The sequence below is a fragment of the Perca flavescens genome, chromosome 19 (assembly GCF_004354835.1).
Source record: "Perca flavescens isolate YP-PL-M2 chromosome 19, PFLA_1.0, whole genome shotgun sequence".
Classification (NCBI taxonomy): Eukaryota; Metazoa; Chordata; class Actinopteri; order Perciformes; family Percidae; genus Perca; species Perca flavescens.
Window position 1 is genome coordinate 12197611 of NC_041349.1, and position 6000 is coordinate 12203610.

Here is a 6000-nt window from a genome sequence, read left to right on the forward strand (position 1 = left end):
GTGAGAATTTACACAATAAAATACTAATAATGAAAAAATTGTGTTTTATATTTAGCACTTTGATTTGCCTTATATATACTATATAAAAAAAACTACAGTTGAGTGTTTAGAAATACAGCCTAATGGCTTGTTTGACTAATTTGCATTTGTTTTGAATTGTACTGTTGTGAAAAACAATAAACTATATACAAAGAGAAGCATTTTTTATTTTATTTTCCATGCATAGTTATTTAAAAACGCAATTTTCTAATTTTGCAGTTGATGAATATTAATAGAAAAGACTAAAGGGGAAAAACATGAGTATATTTATGTGTGGGACTTAGTTTGATTTGTGAATAATGTTGATTAAAACAACGGTTATTGGGCTAAAAATACCAATAATAACTGTCACAGATTTCGATTTAAGGGGCGGGGGGCGTGTTTTTTTCTTTCGTCGATATCGGACGGTGAGGGAATAACATGAAGGTCTATCTGACGGACCCCCTCGTCGAAAAACAACATCAATTGTACCCCTATTTCGTTGAAACTTGACGCCAGGGTCATTGAACATGCGTCATACATTTGACGAGTAGGGAGTGAGACTGTGTTGATTTTTCCAGTAAAAACAATGTATCTCTAGATGTTTAAAGTGATGGTTCGGAGTAATTTCACCCTAGGGTCCTTTGCACCATGACCTCGAGCCAAACACCCCCCCAGAAGCTTTTTTCGCCTGGGTCGAACTTTGGGAGAGTTAGCGTAGAGTAGCGTTATCAGCTGAATAGCTTAGCACAGGGGCTAATGGATCCAACTTTGTATCTCATAAATGACCCCACTAATAATGCCCGAAATGATACCAAACTTCTACACTATTACAAATAGGTTATGCACTCATAAAATGATGAATTGGAAAGTTTGTAAGTACACCTGAGGTTTAGCTATGTAAATAACACTTGCCTGTTGGCTTCTCGTCTCTGCTGCTGTTGTTGCTACTACTGAGTGCTTAGGGCTGTCTACAAATTACAACACTGAAAAGAGATACAACAAAAATATTTATTAATTTAATGATTAAATAAGGTAATATCTCCAAACTTACGTCAATTATAACTTGTCTCCTGCTAGTTATACTACAGCACTTACTTTAAAAAAAAAAGTTAAATAATGAATATTTTTGTTGTATGCTGTACTTATAAACTTTCCAATCCATCGTTTTATGAGTGCATAACCTATTTGTACTAGTGTAGAAGTTTGGTATCATTTTGGGCATTATTAGTGGGGTCATTTATGAGATACAAAGTTGGATCCATTAACCCCTGTGCTAAGCTATTCAGCTGATAACGCTACTCTACGCTAACTCTCCCAGTGTTCGACCCAGGTGAAAAAAAGCTTCTGGGGGGGTGTTTGGCTCGAGGTCATGGTGCAAAGGACCCTAGGGTGAAATTACTCCGATCCATCACTTTAATGTTTGTGATACACTGAAGGATGTGTTGTTAAGTGTTACATTTATATGTCAAGAACCAAGAAGAAACAAGTTCCTCCTCCTCCCTAAGCTAAATAAAGTCTTTAAAAAGTAAGTACATTTTGCTGATAATACTTATACTGTATACTTTTACTTCAGCAAGGTTTTGAATGCAGGGCTTTTACTTAGAGTATTTTCAGTGTGGTATAAGTACTTTTACTTAAATAAAATGTCAGAATACTTCTTCCACCACTGGTAATAGCAGCTATGATTTAAATTTGGTAGCTATTTTAAGTTATGACAATTTTGGATGTTTTTACATGCTCCTACTGTTTATGCTGCAGCATGATAGGACATACAAACTGGCCAACTGAGGAAGGCATTCCAGGATGATTTATGATCTTTGTCTTCACAGTAAAAATGACAGTGAAAATTATGCAGCAGACAAACAATGATACATCCCTTTCAACTTCATTTGACAGAAATCTACTGTGGCAATGACACATGAAGTTTGTCAGATAATTTTTCAAGATAGGAGTATTATTGTAGCAACCTTATGCCTGGATTGTATTGATTACAATTATGTAAAGGCACAAAGATAATTTTACATTTAAGGCGCAAACCACGGCTCAAACCATTGACCAAAGATGGAGAGGAAGGAGAGATGAAGGAAGTGACAAGACAAAAGCAACAGAGAGAACAGCAACATGCCGTGATAATCCAGTATATGTGAGGTTACAGTGTATTTAAGACAAAACAAACTCAAGCAAATTTGCTTTAATATGACGATGAGCGATGGTATGAGTAGATGAGGGTCATAGCAGTCATAGACACATTGATGTATTGACAATGTCTTAGCATTCAAGTAACCCCCGGACCCAGAGTGATTTATGCATGACACTGAATATGTTCAACGTACAAAGCATCTCTGTTCTCTGTACTATTCAGACTTTATGGACGTGTCTCTGTGATATGATAATGTTTGACCCTGAAGTTGGATGAATAACAGCTATCCTCCTACTCACTCGAGCAAACGTGCACTTGATGTATGTGTTTTGCTGTGAGTCCATCTGCATATAATTAAATTGACCTACAGAAGTTTTGCTTAAACGTGTTTATTTAAACAAGAATTGCCTTCACGTCTGATGATGCTGACTGAAATTCAACTAAAAAAACATTTAGTTTAAAATATAGAAATAAACATATCTCACAACAGCCCGGAAACCACATACCCCAAAAAAGGTACAACTAATGTTACTGTATACAAAAGTAAAGGAAACTATGCAAAAAAATGCAACACTTTAATATATTTAATCTAATGCCTTTTTTTTAAACTTTTTAAAGACTTTTCAAGACCTGCTGTTACCCTGACACAGAGGTTCTCTTAACACTTAAATGTTAAAAGAGCAGATGGTGCAAGTGGCAGGAAGCTGACAAAGGTCGTTAACAAACCTTTAGAATATTGCCAGCATTGTTTTAAACACATACCACAGGCACTAGTTAATATACTTTGACATCCATTAAAGGGTCTCCAACATACCTTTTTGCATTGTTTCGTCTCCACCCCTCCTCGTGGCAGCTTTGCCTCCACAGCGACTTCAGTCAGGCTTCCTGCAGCCTGCTGTTGAAGGTGTGAAGTCTCCATCTTGGTCTCCAGTCCTTGTGCTGTGGACTCTGGTTCTGACAAGGTGCTTTGCTGGACGTGTAGTAAAGTCCATCCAGTGTCCCTGAATCAATTGTTCAGTTCCGTTAATTAAAGCTTTGACAGCGATTTCTGGCGGAATCAGTTTTACATTACAGCCTGTGTTTTCGGTTTATCTCCTTGGCCCTCAGCACAACTTCCAACTTCCATGGGTTCTGCCACTTCAACTCCCATTTCCCCCAACCTCCATTGGTTTAGCGTCTTTTGAGTTATTGACTTTGTCAAGTTCTACCTGATGCTTAGGTTCAAAAAGTTTTTTTCCACACAGCTTCTTAAACCTTGGTTTCAGATTCTTTAAGCATGGAATTTTCTACATCGGGCTAATTCTCTGGAGCTGTGGACTTTGTGTCACCATGGCCTTTCTAACAGCTCCCTCTGCAGGCAACTTTACTGTTTTTACCATTTGAGCTGCTTGGTTGAGATGTTTATCACTTTGGAAACCAAGACTTTTGATTTAGTGTCGTTGAGCCTTTAACTGAGCCTTTAGTTGCACTTTTCTGATTGAAAGATGAAGGTTTTTTGGGCCGTTTAAGCGGAGGCATGTTAGGTGTAGGGAGAAGATCCTTTTTTTATTGGTAGAGGCTTGTGAAGTGGAAACACTGGACATGGCAGGTTTTCTGTGAAATAAAGCATTACATAGGTCTGGCAGGACAAAATAGAGAAATGTAAAGTCAAGATCACGGTCCCAATGTTTTTATATGCTCCTCACTATAAAATAGTAGGGATGACATTTATTACGTCCCCGATGCACACATACATGCTGAGTTTTTATCATTAGGTAAATTCCCCCAAAAAAAAAAAAAAAAAAAATAATCCAAAATAATGGAAGTAGGCCTATGGCAAACTAAAAGTAGAATGTTTATATTGTTTAGCTGTTGCTTCGTTAGATGTAGATCATCAATTACCTGTTTTCTGTGAAATAAAGAGTTACATAGGTCTGGCAGGACAAAGTGGAGAAATGTAAAGTCAAGATCACGGTCCCAATGTTTTTATATGCTCCTCACTATAAAATAGTAGGGATGACATTTATTACGTCCCCGATGCACACATAGGCTACATGCTGAGTTTTTATCATTAGGTAAATTCCAAAAAATCACATTTTATTTCTCACTGAGTCCATCCATCCATCCATCTTCATCTGCTTATACGATGTCGGGTCGCGGGGGGAGCAGCTCCAGCAGGTTTAAGCTAACTAGTGCAGTGACCGCTGAAAACGTGCCTGTTTGGAGCGAGCTGACTGCTTGGCCTCCTTTATTGCTGCATACGGCTTTCTCCTGAACCATTTTACCCCCCAAATAACTTACAGAAGGCCCCCAAAGCACTTAATGTGCAAACCATACTGTGTACTACTGACTTACTGTGTACTTCTTCTCCAAAGGAACACATTGTACTACTACATTTACCTGAAAGAGTAGTGTTACTGTTTACGTTGCAGATTCAGATTTTACTCACAAAATGAACGGTTCTCGACACACACACACACACACACACACACACACACACACACACACACACACACACACACACACACACACAAAGGCTTCATGTGACGGTTGATGCATCATTAAATGAGAACTCCGGGCAAGTTTTATGTTAATCTTGATCGCTATATGTATACGAGTACTGTTGATAGCAAAAAAAACGAGCCGAATCGGTGCTAGCAACACGGAGCTGCTGCAGCTAATGCCAGAGGCTCCCACTCAGCTAAAACGGCAGTTATGGGGGCATAAGATAAAGAGTGCCTTTGTGCCTCTTAACAGACACAAAATGCAATTAAAATGTCTGTGCAACATGAACAGCGCCCTTACATGACAACAAGATGCATTTAGCAACTTAGCCATTGTTTAAATTCACCTACCCTAAATGACTAAGTTGCAAAACGCATCTAGTTGTCATGTAAGGTCCCTATTCATGTTGCACAGACATTGTAATTGCATTTTGTGTCTGTTAAGAGGCACAAAGGCACTCTTTATCTTATGCCCCTATAACTGCCGTTTTAGCTGAGTGGGAGCTCTCGGCATTAGCTGCAGCAGCTCCGTGTTGCTAGCACCAATTTGGCTCGTTTTTTTTGCTATCGACAGTACTCATATACATATAGCGATCAAGATTAACGTAAAAATTGCCCGGAGTTCTCCTTTAATGGCATATCTTTGTGATAGAAATGTCCACTTATTACTTAAAGGTCCCATGGCATGAAAATTTCACTTTATGAGGTTTTTTAACGTTAATATGAGTTCCCCCAGCCTGCCTATGGTCCCCCAGAGGCTAGAAATGGTGATAGGTGTAAACCGAGCCCTGGGTATCCTGCTCTGTCTTTGAGAAAATGAAAGCTCAGATGAGCCGTTTTGGAATCTTGCTTGTTATGAGGTCATAAGGAGCAAGGTTACCTCCCATTTCTCTGCTTTGCCCGCCCAGAGAATTTGGCCAACCCATGAGAGAGAGAGACATCATGGCTTTCAAAAGAGAAAAGTGGCAGTTGGTCAAGGCCCCACCCCCACTCTCCACCTTGCCCCCCCCTTTATCCTCCTCAATAGCTACAGACACATAAATGGCACATTCTGAGGAAAGCTCATTGTGGGACTGGCTCTAGTGGCTGTAATTCTGCACCAAGGCTGAATTTCGGGAAAGAGACTTCAGATACAGTATTAGGGGACCACTAAGGTTTATATAAAAGCATCCAAAGAGCACCATGTCATCGGACCTTTAAAAATGTGTATGTGCACAATGATATTTAATGATGTTACAGTTAGATTTCTTTGAGATGTAAGACGTTTTAAAACAAACTACTAGATTTAACACAGATTCACAGACCAGCTGGTTTAGATGCTTGAGCATTTTAATTTTGCATACTGAAAGACAAGAA